The sequence below is a fragment of the Elephas maximus genome, chromosome 4 (genome assembly GCF_024166365.1).
Source record: "Elephas maximus indicus isolate mEleMax1 chromosome 4, mEleMax1 primary haplotype, whole genome shotgun sequence".
NCBI lineage: Eukaryota > Metazoa > Chordata > Mammalia > Proboscidea > Elephantidae > Elephas > Elephas maximus.
In genome coordinates, this window is record NC_064822.1 from 1,156,556 (window position 1) to 1,168,693 (window position 12,138).

Here is a 12,138-nt window from a genome sequence, read left to right on the forward strand (position 1 = left end):
CACAGGGTTTCGCTAGGATTTCTCTAGGCAGTGTGTTTTCCCTGGGCTTCACTGTAGCAACACTATCTCGCCAGGGCAACACTGCATGGCACTTCCTCTGCCAGGAGAGAGCTGCTGCTTTGTAGTTTGTGCTGGGAAACCTTGCTTTGGCAAGTGCCAATTGACCGCATTCAGGCAGAAAGAAAAGAGAATAGCAAGAGGCCTTTCCTTCCCGGCTGCTTTCCCAAGCCCTTCCAGCTCAAACTATGTCGTTGCTCCTCTGGAAGGATCCCTGCACTGCGGCGTAGTTTTTCCGAAGAAGCCCTGCGTTTGCAAGAGCAAATGAGGAATTCGTTGCAGGAAAGAGGAAGGAAAGAAAGTTTCTCTCCCTCTGCCTGCTTTGCTCAGAGGACTGCATGAAGTCAGGGAGTTCTCCCTTTCACTGAGAAACGTGCGGGCTGCTGTTGCCTGGGCGCTCTCTTCTTTGCAAAAGAGTCTGCAGTTCCACGCTTTGAACCGTGGAAAGGCGCCGGGCTCTGCTAAGATTTCCCCCGGCGCTTCGTTTGCCCTGGGCCAAAGCGAGCCTTCACAATAGCTGAACGCTAACACTGCATACTCGTTCCACTTCCAGAACCGGGCTACGGCGAGGCAGTTCTCCGGGGGAAAACGGCCCTTCGCGAAGGGCAGATCTGCCGAGCTCATTGCGGGAAAGCGAAAGCAAAGGACGCTTTTCTCCCTCTAACCGCTTTCGTCAGAGGAACGGGGAAAGTCACAGTGTTCTTTCTCTCCCTGAGATACACACAATCTGACGTTGCCTCTGAGCTCCGTTGCTGGCAAAGAACTGAAACGGACATACATTCCTGTGGGGAAACACAGGGCTTTGCTAGGATTTCTCTAGGCAGTGTGTTTTCCCTGGGCCTCACTGTAGCAACACTATCTCGCCGGGGCAACACTGCATGGCATATCCTCTGCCAGGAGAGAGCTGCTGCTTTGTACTTTGTGCTGGGAAACCTTGCTTTGGCAAGTGCCAATTGACCGCATTCAGGCAGAAAGAAAAGAGAATAGCAAGAGGCCTTTTCTCCCCGGCTGCTCTGCCAAGCCCTTCCAGCTCAAACTATGTCGTTGCTCCTCTGGAAGGATCCCTGCACCGCGGCGTAGTTTTTCCGAAGAAGCCCTGCGTTTGCAAGAGCAAATGAGGAATTCGTGGCAGGAAAGAGGAAGGAAAGAAAGTTTCTCTCCCTCTGCCTGCTTTGCTCAGAGGACTGCATGAAGTCAGGGAGTTCTCCCTTTCACTGAGAAACGTGCGGGCTGCTGTTGCCTGGGCGCTCTCTTCTTTGCAAAAGAGTCTGCAGTTCCACGCTTTGAACCGTGGAAAGGCGCCGGGCTCTGCTAAGATTTCCCCCGGCGCTTCGTTTGCCCTGGGCCAAAGCGAGCCTTCACAATAGCTGAACGCTAACACTGCATACTCGTTCCACTTCCAGAACCGGGCTACGGCGAGGCAGTTCTCCGGGGGAAAACGGCCCTTCGCGAAGGGCAGATCTGCCGAGCTCATTGCGGGAAAGCGAAAGCAAAGGACGCTTTTCTCCCTCTAACCGCTTTCGTCAGAGGAACGGGGGAAGTCACAGTGTTCTTTCTCTCACTGAGATACACACAATCTGACGTTGCCTCTGAGCTCCATTGCTGGCAAAGAACTGAAACGGACATACATTCCTGTGGGGAAACACAGGGCTTTGCTAGGATTTCTCTAGGCAGTGTGTTTTCCCTGGGCCTCACTGTAGCAACACTATCTCGCCAGAGCAACACTGCATGGGATTTCCTCTGCCAGGAGAGAGCTGCTGCTTTGTAGTTTGTGCTGGGAAACTTTACTTTGGCAAGTGCCAATTGACCGCATTCAGGCAGAAAGAAAAGAGAATAGCAAGAGGCCTTTTCTCCCCGGCTGCTCTGCCAAGCCCTTCCAGCTCAAACTATGTCGTTGCTCCTCTGGAAGGATCCCTGCACCGCGGCGTAGTTTTTCCGAAGAAGCCCTGCGTTTGCAAGAGCAAATGAGGAATTCGTGGCAGGAAAGAGGAAGGAAAGAAAGTTTCTCTCCCTCTGCCTGCTTTGCTCAGAGGACCGGATGAAGTCAGGGAGTTCTCCCTTTCACTGAGAAACGTGCGGGCTGCTGTTGCCTGGGCGCTCTCTTCTTTGCAAAAGAGTCTGCAGTTCCACGCTTTGAACCGTGGAAAGGCGCCGGGCTCTGCTAAGAATTCCCCCGGCGCTTCGTTTGCCCTGGGCCAAAGCGAGCCTTCACAATAGCTGAACGCTAACACTGCATACTCGTTCCACTTCCAGAACCGGGCTACGGCGAGGCAGTTCTCCGGGGGAAAACGTCCCTTCGCGAAGGGCAGATCTGCCGAGCTCATTGCGGGAAAGCGAAAGCAAAGGACCCTTTTCTCCCTCTAACCGCCTTCGTCAGAGGAACGGGGGAAGTCACAGTGTTCTTTCTCTCACTGAGATACACACAATCTGACGTTGCCTCTGAGCTCCGTTGCTGGCAAAGAACTGAAACGGACATACATTCCTGTGGGGAAACACAGGGTTTCGCTAGGATTTCTCTAGGCAGTGTGTTTTCCCTGGGCTTCACTGTAGCAACACTATCTCGCCAGGGCAACACTGCATGGCACTTCCTCTGCCAGGAGAGAGCTGCTGCTTTGTAGTTTGTGCTGGGAAACCTTGCTTTGGCAAGTGCCAATTGACCGCATTCAGGCAGAAAGAAAAGAGAATAGCAAGAGGCCTTTTCTCCCCGGCTGCTTTCCCAAGCCCTTCCAGCTCAAACTATGTCGTTGCTCCTCTGGAAGGATCCCTGCACTGCGGCGTAGTTTTTCCGAAGAAGCCCTGCGTTTGCAAGAGCAAATGAGGAATTCGTTGCAGGAAAGAGGAAGGAAAGAAAGTTTCTCTCCCTCTGCCTGCTTTGCTCAGAGGACTGGATGAAGTCAGGGAGTTCTCCCTTTCACTGAGAAACGTGCGGGCTGCTGTTGCCTGGGCGCTCTCTTCTTTGCAAAAGAGTCTGCAGTTCCACGCTTTGAACCGTGGAAAGGCGCCGGGCTCTGCTAAGATTTCCCCCGGCGCTTCGTTTGCCCTGGGCCAAAGCGAGCCTTCACAATAGCTGAACGCTAACACTGCATACTCGTTCCACTTCCAGAAGCGGGCTACGGCGAGGCAGTTCTCCGGGGGAAAACGGCCCTTCGCGAAGGGCAGATCTGCCGAGCTCATTGCGGGAAAGCGAAAGCAAAGGACGCTTTTCTCCCTCTAACCGCTTTCGTCAGAGGAACGGGGAAAGTCACAGTGTTCTTTCTCTCCCTGAGATACACACAATCTGACGTTGCCTCTGAGCTCCGTTGCTGGCAAAGAACTGAAACTGACATACATTCCTGTGGGGACACCCAGGGCTTTGCTAGGATTTCTCTAGGCAGTGTGTTTTCCCTGGGCCTCACTGTAGCAACACTATCTCGCCAGGGCAGAACTGCATGGGATTTCCTCTGCCAGGAGAGAGCTGCTGCTATGTAGTTTGTGCTGGGAAACCTTGCTTTGGCAAGTGCCAATTGACCGCATTCAGGCAGAAAGAAAAGAGAATAGCAAGAGGCCTTTTCTCCCCGGCTGCTCTGCCAAGCCCTTCCAGCTCAAACTATGTCGTTGCTCCTCTGGAAGGATCCCTGCACCGCGGCGTAGTTTTTCCGAAGAAGCCCTGCGTTTGCAAGAGCAAATGAGGAATTCGTGGCAGGAAAGAGGAAGGAAAGAAAGTTTCTCTCCCTCTGCCTGCTTTGCTCAGAGGACTGCATGAAGTCAGGGAGTTCTCCCTTTCACTGAGAAACGTGCGGGCTGCTGTTGCCTGGGCGCTCTCTTCTTTGCAAAAGAGTCTGCAGTTCCACGCTTTGAACCGTGGAAAGGCGCCGGGCTCTGCTAAGATTTCCCCCGGCGCTTCGTTTGCCCTGGGCCAAAGCGAGCCTTCACAATAGCTGAACGCTAACACTGCATACTCGTTCCACTTCCAGAACCGGGCTACGGCGAGGCAGTTCTCCGGGGGAAAACGGCCCTTCGCGAAGGGCAGATCTGCCGAGCTCATTGCGGGAAAGCGAAAGCAAAGGACCCTTTTCTCCCTCTAACCGCCTTCGTCAGAGGAACGGGGGAAGTCACAGTGTTCTTTCTCTCCCTGAGATACACACAATCTGACGTTGCCTCTGAGCTCCGTTGCTGGCAAAGAACTGAAACGGACATACATTCCTGTGGGGAAACACAGGGTTTCGCTAGGATTTCTCTAGGCAGTGTGTTTTCCCTGGGCTTCACTGTAGCAACACTATCTCGCCAGGGCAACACTGCATGGCACTTCCTCTGCCAGGAGAGAGCTGCTGCTTTGTAGTTTGTGCTGGGAAACCTTGCTTTGGCAAGTGCCAATTGACCGCATTCAGGCAGAAAGAAAAGAGAATAGCAAGAGGCCTTTCCTTCCCGGCTGCTTTCCCAAGCCCTTCCAGCTCAAACTATGTCGTTGCTCCTCTGGAAGGATCCCTGCACTGCGGCGTAGTTTTTCCGAAGAAGCCCTGCGTTTGCAAGAGCAAATGAGGAATTCGTTGCAGGAAAGAGGAAGGAAAGAAAGTTTCTCTCCCTCTGCCTGCTTTGCTCAGAGGACTGCATGAAGTCAGGGAGTTCTCCCTTTCACTGAGAAACGTGCGGGCTGCTGTTGCCTGGGCGCTCTCTTCTTTGCAAAAGAGTCTGCAGTTCCACGCTTTGAACCGTGGAAAGGCGCCGGGCTCTGCTAAGATTTCCCCCGGCGCTTCGTTTGCCCTGGGCCAAAGCGAGCCTTCACAATAGCTGAACGCTAACACTGCATACTCGTTCCACTTCCAGAACCGGGCTACGGCGAGGCAGTTCTCCGGGGGAAAACGGCCCTTCGCGAAGGGCAGATCTGCCGAGCTCATTGCGGGAAAGCGAAAGCAAAGGACGCTTTTCTCCCTCTAACCGCTTTCGTCAGAGGAACGGGGAAAGTCACAGTGTTCTTTCTCTCCCTGAGATACACACAATCTGACGTTGCCTCTGAGCTCCGTTGCTGGCAAAGAACTGAAACGGACATACATTCCTGTGGGGAAACACAGGGCTTTGCTAGGATTTCTCTAGGCAGTGTGTTTTCCCTGGGCCTCACTGTAGCAACACTATCTCGCCGGGGCAACACTGCATGGCATATCCTCTGCCAGGAGAGAGCTGCTGCTTTGTACTTTGTGCTGGGAAACCTTGCTTTGGCAAGTGCCAATTGACCGCATTCAGGCAGAAAGAAAAGAGAATAGCAAGAGGCCTTTTCTCCCCGGCTGCTCTGCCAAGCCCTTCCAGCTCAAACTATGTCGTTGCTCCTCTGGAAGGATCCCTGCACCGCGGCGTAGTTTTTCCGAAGAAGCCCTGCGTTTGCAAGAGCAAATGAGGAATTCGTGGCAGGAAAGAGGAAGGAAAGAAAGTTTCTCTCCCTCTGCCTGCTTTGCTCAGAGGACTGCATGAAGTCAGGGAGTTCTCCCTTTCACTGAGAAACGTGCGGGCTGCTGTTGCCTGGGCGCTCTCTTCTTTGCAAAAGAGTCTGCAGTTCCACGCTTTGAACCGTGGAAAGGCGCCGGGCTCTGCTAAGATTTCCCCCGGCGCTTCGTTTGCCCTGGGCCAAAGCGAGCCTTCACAATAGCTGAACGCTAACACTGCATACTCGTTCCACTTCCAGAACCGGGCTACGGCGAGGCAGTTCTCCGGGGGAAAACGGCCCTTCGCGAAGGGCAGATCTGCCGAGCTCATTGCGGGAAAGCGAAAGCAAAGGACGCTTTTCTCCCTCTAACCGCTTTCGTCAGAGGAACGGGGGAAGTCACAGTGTTCTTTCTCTCACTGAGATACACACAATCTGACGTTGCCTCTGAGCTCCGTTGCTGGCAAAGAACTGAAACGGACATACATTCCTGTGGGGAAACACAGGGCTTTGCTAGGATTTCTCTAGGCAGTGTGTTTTCCCTGGGCCTCACTGTAGCAACACTATCTCGCCAGAGCAACACTGCATGGGATTTCCTCTGCCAGGAGAGAGCTGCTGCTTTGTAGTTTGTGCTGGGAAACTTTACTTTGGCAAGTGCCAATTGACCGCATTCAGGCAGAAAGAAAAGAGAATAGCAAGAGGCCTTTTCTCCCCGGCTGCTCTGCCAAGCCCTTCCAGCTCAAACTATGTCGTTGCTCCTCTGGAAGGATCCCTGCACCGCGGCGTAGTTTTTCCGAAGAAGCCCTGCGTTTGCAAGAGCAAATGAGGAATTCGTGGCAGGAAAGAGGAAGGAAAGAAAGTTTCTCTCCCTCTGCCTGCTTTGCTCAGAGGACCGGATGAAGTCAGGGAGTTCTCCCTTTCACTGAGAAACGTGCGGGCTGCTGTTGCCTGGGCGCTCTCTTCTTTGCAAAAGAGTCTGCAGTTCCACGCTTTGAACCGTGGAAAGGCGCCGGGCTCTGCTAAGAATTCCCCCGGCGCTTCGTTTGCCCTGGGCCAAAGCGAGCCTTCACAATAGCTGAACGCTAACACTGCATACTCGTTCCACTTCCAGAACCGGGCTACGGCGAGGCAGTTCTCCGGGGGAAAACGTCCCTTCGCGAAGGGCAGATCTGCCGAGCTCATTGCGGGAAAGCGAAAGCAAAGGACCCTTTTCTCCCTCTAACCGCCTTCGTCAGAGGAACGGGGGAAGTCACAGTGTTCTTTCTCTCACTGAGATACACACAATCTGACGTTGCCTCTGAGCTCCGTTGCTGGCAAAGAACTGAAACGGACATACATTCCTGTGGGGAAACACAGGGTTTCGCTAGGATTTCTCTAGGCAGTGTGTTTTCCCTGGGCTTCACTGTAGCAACACTATCTCGCCGGGGCAACACTGCATGGCACTTCCTCTGCCAGGAGAGAGCTGCTGCTTTGTAGTTTGTGCTGGGAAACCTTGCTTTGGCAAGTGCCAATTGACCGCATTCAGGCAGAAAGAAAAGAGAATAGCAAGAGGCCTTTTCTCCCCGGCTGCTTTCCCAAGCCCTTCCAGCTCAAACTATGTCGTTGCTCCTCTGGAAGGATCCCTGCACTGCGGCGTAGTTTTTCCGAAGAAGCCCTGCGTTTGCAAGAGCAAATGAGGAATTCGTTGCAGGAAAGAGGAAGGAAAGAAAGTTTCTCTCCCTCTGCCTGCTTTGCTCAGAGGACTGGATGAAGTCAGGGAGTTCTCCCTTTCACTGAGAAACGTGCGGGCTGCTGTTGCCTGGGCGCTCTCTTCTTTGCAAAAGAGTCTGCAGTTCCACGCTTTGAACCGTGGAAAGGCGCCGGGCTCTGCTAAGATTTCCCCCGGCGCTTCGTTTGCCCTGGGCCAAAGCGAGCCTTCACAATAGCTGAACGCTAACACTGCATACTCGTTCCACTTCCAGAAGCGGGCTACGGCGAGGCAGTTCTCCGGGGGAAAACGGCCCTTCGCGAAGGGCAGATCTGCCGAGCTCATTGCGGGAAAGCGAAAGCAAAGGAGGCTTTTCTCCCTCTAACCGCTTTCGTCAGAGGAACGGGGAAAGTCACAGTGTTCTTTCTCTCCCTGAGATACACACAATCTGACGTTGCCTCTGAGCTCCGTTGCTGGCAAAGAACTGAAACTGACATACATTCCTGTGGGGACACCCAGGGCTTTGCTAGGATTTCTCTAGGCAGTGTGTTTTCCCTGGGCCTCACTGTAGCAACACTATCTCGCCAGGGCAGAACTGCATGGGATTTCCTCTGCCAGGAGAGAGCTGCTGCTATGTAGTTTGTGCTGGGAAACCTTGCTTTGGCAAGTGCCAATTGACCGCATTCAGGCAGAAAGAAAAGAGAATAGCAAGAGGCCTTTTCTCCCCGGCTGCTCTGCCAAGCCCTTCCAGCTCAAACTATGTCGTTGCTCCTCTGGAAGGATCCCTGCACCGCGGCGTAGTTTTTCCGAAGAAGCCCTGCGTTTGCAAGAGCAAATGAGGAATTCGTGGCAGGAAAGAGGAAGGAAAGAAAGTTTCTCTCCCTCTGCCTGCTTTGCTCAGAGGACTGCATGAAGTCAGGGAGTTCTCCCTTTCACTGAGAAACGTGCGGGCTGCTGTTGCCTGGGCGCTCTCTTCTTTGCAAAAGAGTCTGCAGTTCCACGCTTTGAACCGTGGAAAGGCGCCGGGCTCTGCTAAGATTTCCCCCGGCGCTTCGTTTGCCCTGGGCCAAAGCGAGCCTTCACAATAGCTGAACGCTAACACTGCATACTCGTTCCACTTCCAGAACCGGGCTACGGCGAGGCAGTTCTCCGGGGGAAAACGGCCCTTCGCGAAGGGCAGATCTGCCGAGCTCATTGCGGGAAAGCGAAAGCAAAGGACCCTTTTCTCCCTCTAACCGCCTTCGTCAGAGGAACGGGGGAAGTCACAGTGTTCTTTCTCTCCCTGAGATACACACAATCTGACGTTGCCTCTGAGCTCCGTTGCTGGCAAAGAACTGAAACGGACATACATTCCTGTGGGGAAACACAGGGTTTCGCTAGGATTTCTCTAGGCAGTGTGTTTTCCCTGGGCTTCACTGTAGCAACACTATCTCGCCAGGGCAACACTGCATGGCACTTCCTCTGCCAGGAGAGAGCTGCTGCTTTGTAGTTTGTGCTGGGAAACCTTGCTTTGGCAAGTGCCAATTGACCGCATTCAGGCAGAAAGAAAAGAGAATAGCAAGAGGCCTTTCCTTCCCGGCTGCTTTCCCAAGCCCTTCCAGCTCAAACTATGTCGTTGCTCCTCTGGAAGGATCCCTGCACTGCGGCGTAGTTTTTCCGAAGAAGCCCTGCGTTTGCAAGAGCAAATGAGGAATTCGTTGCAGGAAAGAGGAAGGAAAGAAAGTTTCTCTCCCTCTGCCTGCTTTGCTCAGAGGACTGCATGAAGTCAGGGAGTTCTCCCTTTCACTGAGAAACGTGCGGGCTGCTGTTGCCTGGGCGCTCTCTTCTTTGCAAAAGAGTCTGCAGTTCCACGCTTTGAACCGTGGAAAGGCGCCGGGCTCTGCTAAGATTTCCCCCGGCGCTTCGTTTGCCCTGGGCCAAAGCGAGCCTTCACAATAGCTGAACGCTAACACTGCATACTCGTTCCACTTCCAGAACCGGGCTACGGCGAGGCAGTTCTCCGGGGGAAAACGGCCCTTCGCGAAGGGCAGATCTGCCGAGCTCATTGCGGGAAAGCGAAAGCAAAGGACGCTTTTCTCCCTCTAACCGCTTTCGTCAGAGGAACGGGGAAAGTCACAGTGTTCTTTCTCTCCCTGAGATACACACAATCTGACGTTGCCTCTGAGCTCCGTTGCTGGCAAAGAACTGAAACGGACATACATTCCTGTGGGGAAACACAGGGCTTTGCTAGGATTTCTCTAGGCAGTGTGTTTTCCCTGGGCCTCACTGTAGCAACACTATCTCGCCGGGGCAACACTGCATGGCATATCCTCTGCCAGGAGAGAGCTGCTGCTTTGTACTTTGTGCTGGGAAACCTTGCTTTGGCAAGTGCCAATTGACCGCATTCAGGCAGAAAGAAAAGAGAATAGCAAGAGGCCTTTTCTCCCCGGCTGCTCTGCCAAGCCCTTCCAGCTCAAACTATGTCGTTGCTCCTCTGGAAGGATCCCTGCACCGCGGCGTAGTTTTTCCGAAGAAGCCCTGCGTTTGCAAGAGCAAATGAGGAATTCGTGGCAGGAAAGAGGAAGGAAAGAAAGTTTCTCTCCCTCTGCCTGCTTTGCTCAGAGGACTGCATGAAGTCAGGGAGTTCTCCCTTTCACTGAGAAACGTGCGGGCTGCTGTTGCCTGGGCGCTCTCTTCTTTGCAAAAGAGTCTGCAGTTCCACGCTTTGAACCGTGGAAAGGCGCCGGGCTCTGCTAAGATTTCCCCCGGCGCTTCGTTTGCCCTGGGCCAAAGCGAGCCTTCACAATAGCTGAACGCTAACACTGCATACTCGTTCCACTTCCAGAACCGGGCTACGGCGAGGCAGTTCTCCGGGGGAAAACGGCCCTTCGCGAAGGGCAGATCTGCCGAGCTCATTGCGGGAAAGCGAAAGCAAAGGACGCTTTTCTCCCTCTAACCGCTTTCGTCAGAGGAACGGGGGAAGTCACAGTGTTCTTTCTCTCACTGAGATACACACAATCTGACGTTGCCTCTGAGCTCCGTTGCTGGCAAAGAACTGAAACGGACATACATTCCTGTGGGGAAACACAGGGCTTTGCTAGGATTTCTCTAGGCAGTGTGTTTTCCCTGGGCCTCACTGTAGCAACACTATCTCGCCAGAGCAACACTGCATGGGATTTCCTCTGCCAGGAGAGAGCTGCTGCTTTGTAGTTTGTGCTGGGAAACTTTACTTTGGCAAGTGCCAATTGACCGCATTCAGGCAGAAAGAAAAGAGAATAGCAAGAGGCCTTTTCTCCCCGGCTGCTCTGCCAAGCCCTTCCAGCTCAAACTATGTCGTTGCTCCTCTGGAAGGATCCCTGCACCGCGGCGTAGTTTTTCCGAAGAAGCCCTGCGTTTGCAAGAGCAAATGAGGAATTCGTGGCAGGAAAGAGGAAGGAAAGAAAGTTTCTCTCCCTCTGCCTGCTTTGCTCAGAGGACCGGATGAAGTCAGGGAGTTCTCCCTTTCACTGAGAAACGTGCGGGCTGCTGTTGCCTGGGCGCTCTCTTCTTTGCAAAAGAGTCTGCAGTTCCACGCTTTGAACCGTGGAAAGGCGCCGGGCTCTGCTAAGAATTCCCCCGGCGCTTCGTTTGCCCTGGGCCAAAGCGAGCCTTCACAATAGCTGAACGCTAACACTGCATACTCGTTCCACTTCCAGAACCGGGCTACGGCGAGGCAGTTCTCCGGGGGAAAACGTCCCTTCGCGAAGGGCAGATCTGCCGAGCTCATTGCGGGAAAGCGAAAGCAAAGGACCCTTTTCTCCCTCTAACCGCCTTCGTCAGAGGAACGGGGGAAGTCACAGTGTTCTTTCTCTCACTGAGATACACACAATCTGACGTTGCCTCTGAGCTCCGTTGCTGGCAAAGAACTGAAACGGACATACATTCCTGTGGGGAAACACAGGGTTTCGCTAGGATTTCTCTAGGCAGTGTGTTTTCCCTGGGCTTCACTGTAGCAACACTATCTCGCCGGGGCAACACTGCATGCCACTTCCTCTGCCAGGAGAGAGCTGCTGCTTTGTAGTTTGTGCTGGGAAACCTTGCTTTGGCAAGTGCCAATTGACCGCATTCAGGCAGAAAGAAAAGAGAATAGCAAGAGGCCTTTTCTCCCCGGCTGCTTTCCCAAGCCCTTCCAGCTCAAACTATGTCGTTGCTCCTCTGGAAGGATCCCTGCACTGCGGCGTAGTTTTTCCGAAGAAGCCCTGCGTTTGCAAGAGCAAATGAGGAATTCGTTGCAGGAAAGAGGAAGGAAAGAAAGTTTCTCTCCCTCTGCCTGCTTTGCTCAGAGGACTGCATGAAGTCAGGGAGTTCTCCCTTTCACTGAGAAACGTGCGGGCTGCTGTTGCCTGGGCGCTCTCTTCTTTGCAAAAGAGTCTGCAGTTCCACGCTTTGAACCGTGGAAAGGCGCCGGGCTCTGCTAAGATTTCCCCCGGCGCTTCGTTTGCCCTGGGCCAAAGCGAGCCTTCACAATAGCTGAACGCTAACACTGCATACTCGTTCCACTTCCAGAACCGGGCTACGGCGAGGCAGTTCTCCGGGGGAAAACGGCCCTTCGCGAAGGGCAGATCTGCCGAGCTCATTGCGGGAAAGCGAAAGCAAAGGACGCTTTTCTCCCTCTAACCGCTTTCGTCAGAGGAACGGGGAAAGTCACAGTGTTCTTTCTCTCCCTGAGATACACACAATCTGACGTTGCCTCTGAGCTCCGTTGCTGGCAAAGAACTGAAACGGACATACATTCCTGTGGGGACACCCAGGGCTTTGCTAGGATTTCTCTAGGCAGTGTGTTTTCCCTGGGCCTCACTGTAGCAACACTATCTCGCCAGGGCAGAACTGCATGGGATTTCCTCTGCCAGGAGAGAGCTGCTGCTATGTAGTTTGTGCTGGGAAACCTTGCTTTGGCAAGTGCCAATTGACCGCATTCAGGCAGAAAGAAAAGAGAATAGCAAGAGGCCTTTTCTCCCCGGCTGCTCTGCCAAGCCCTTCCACC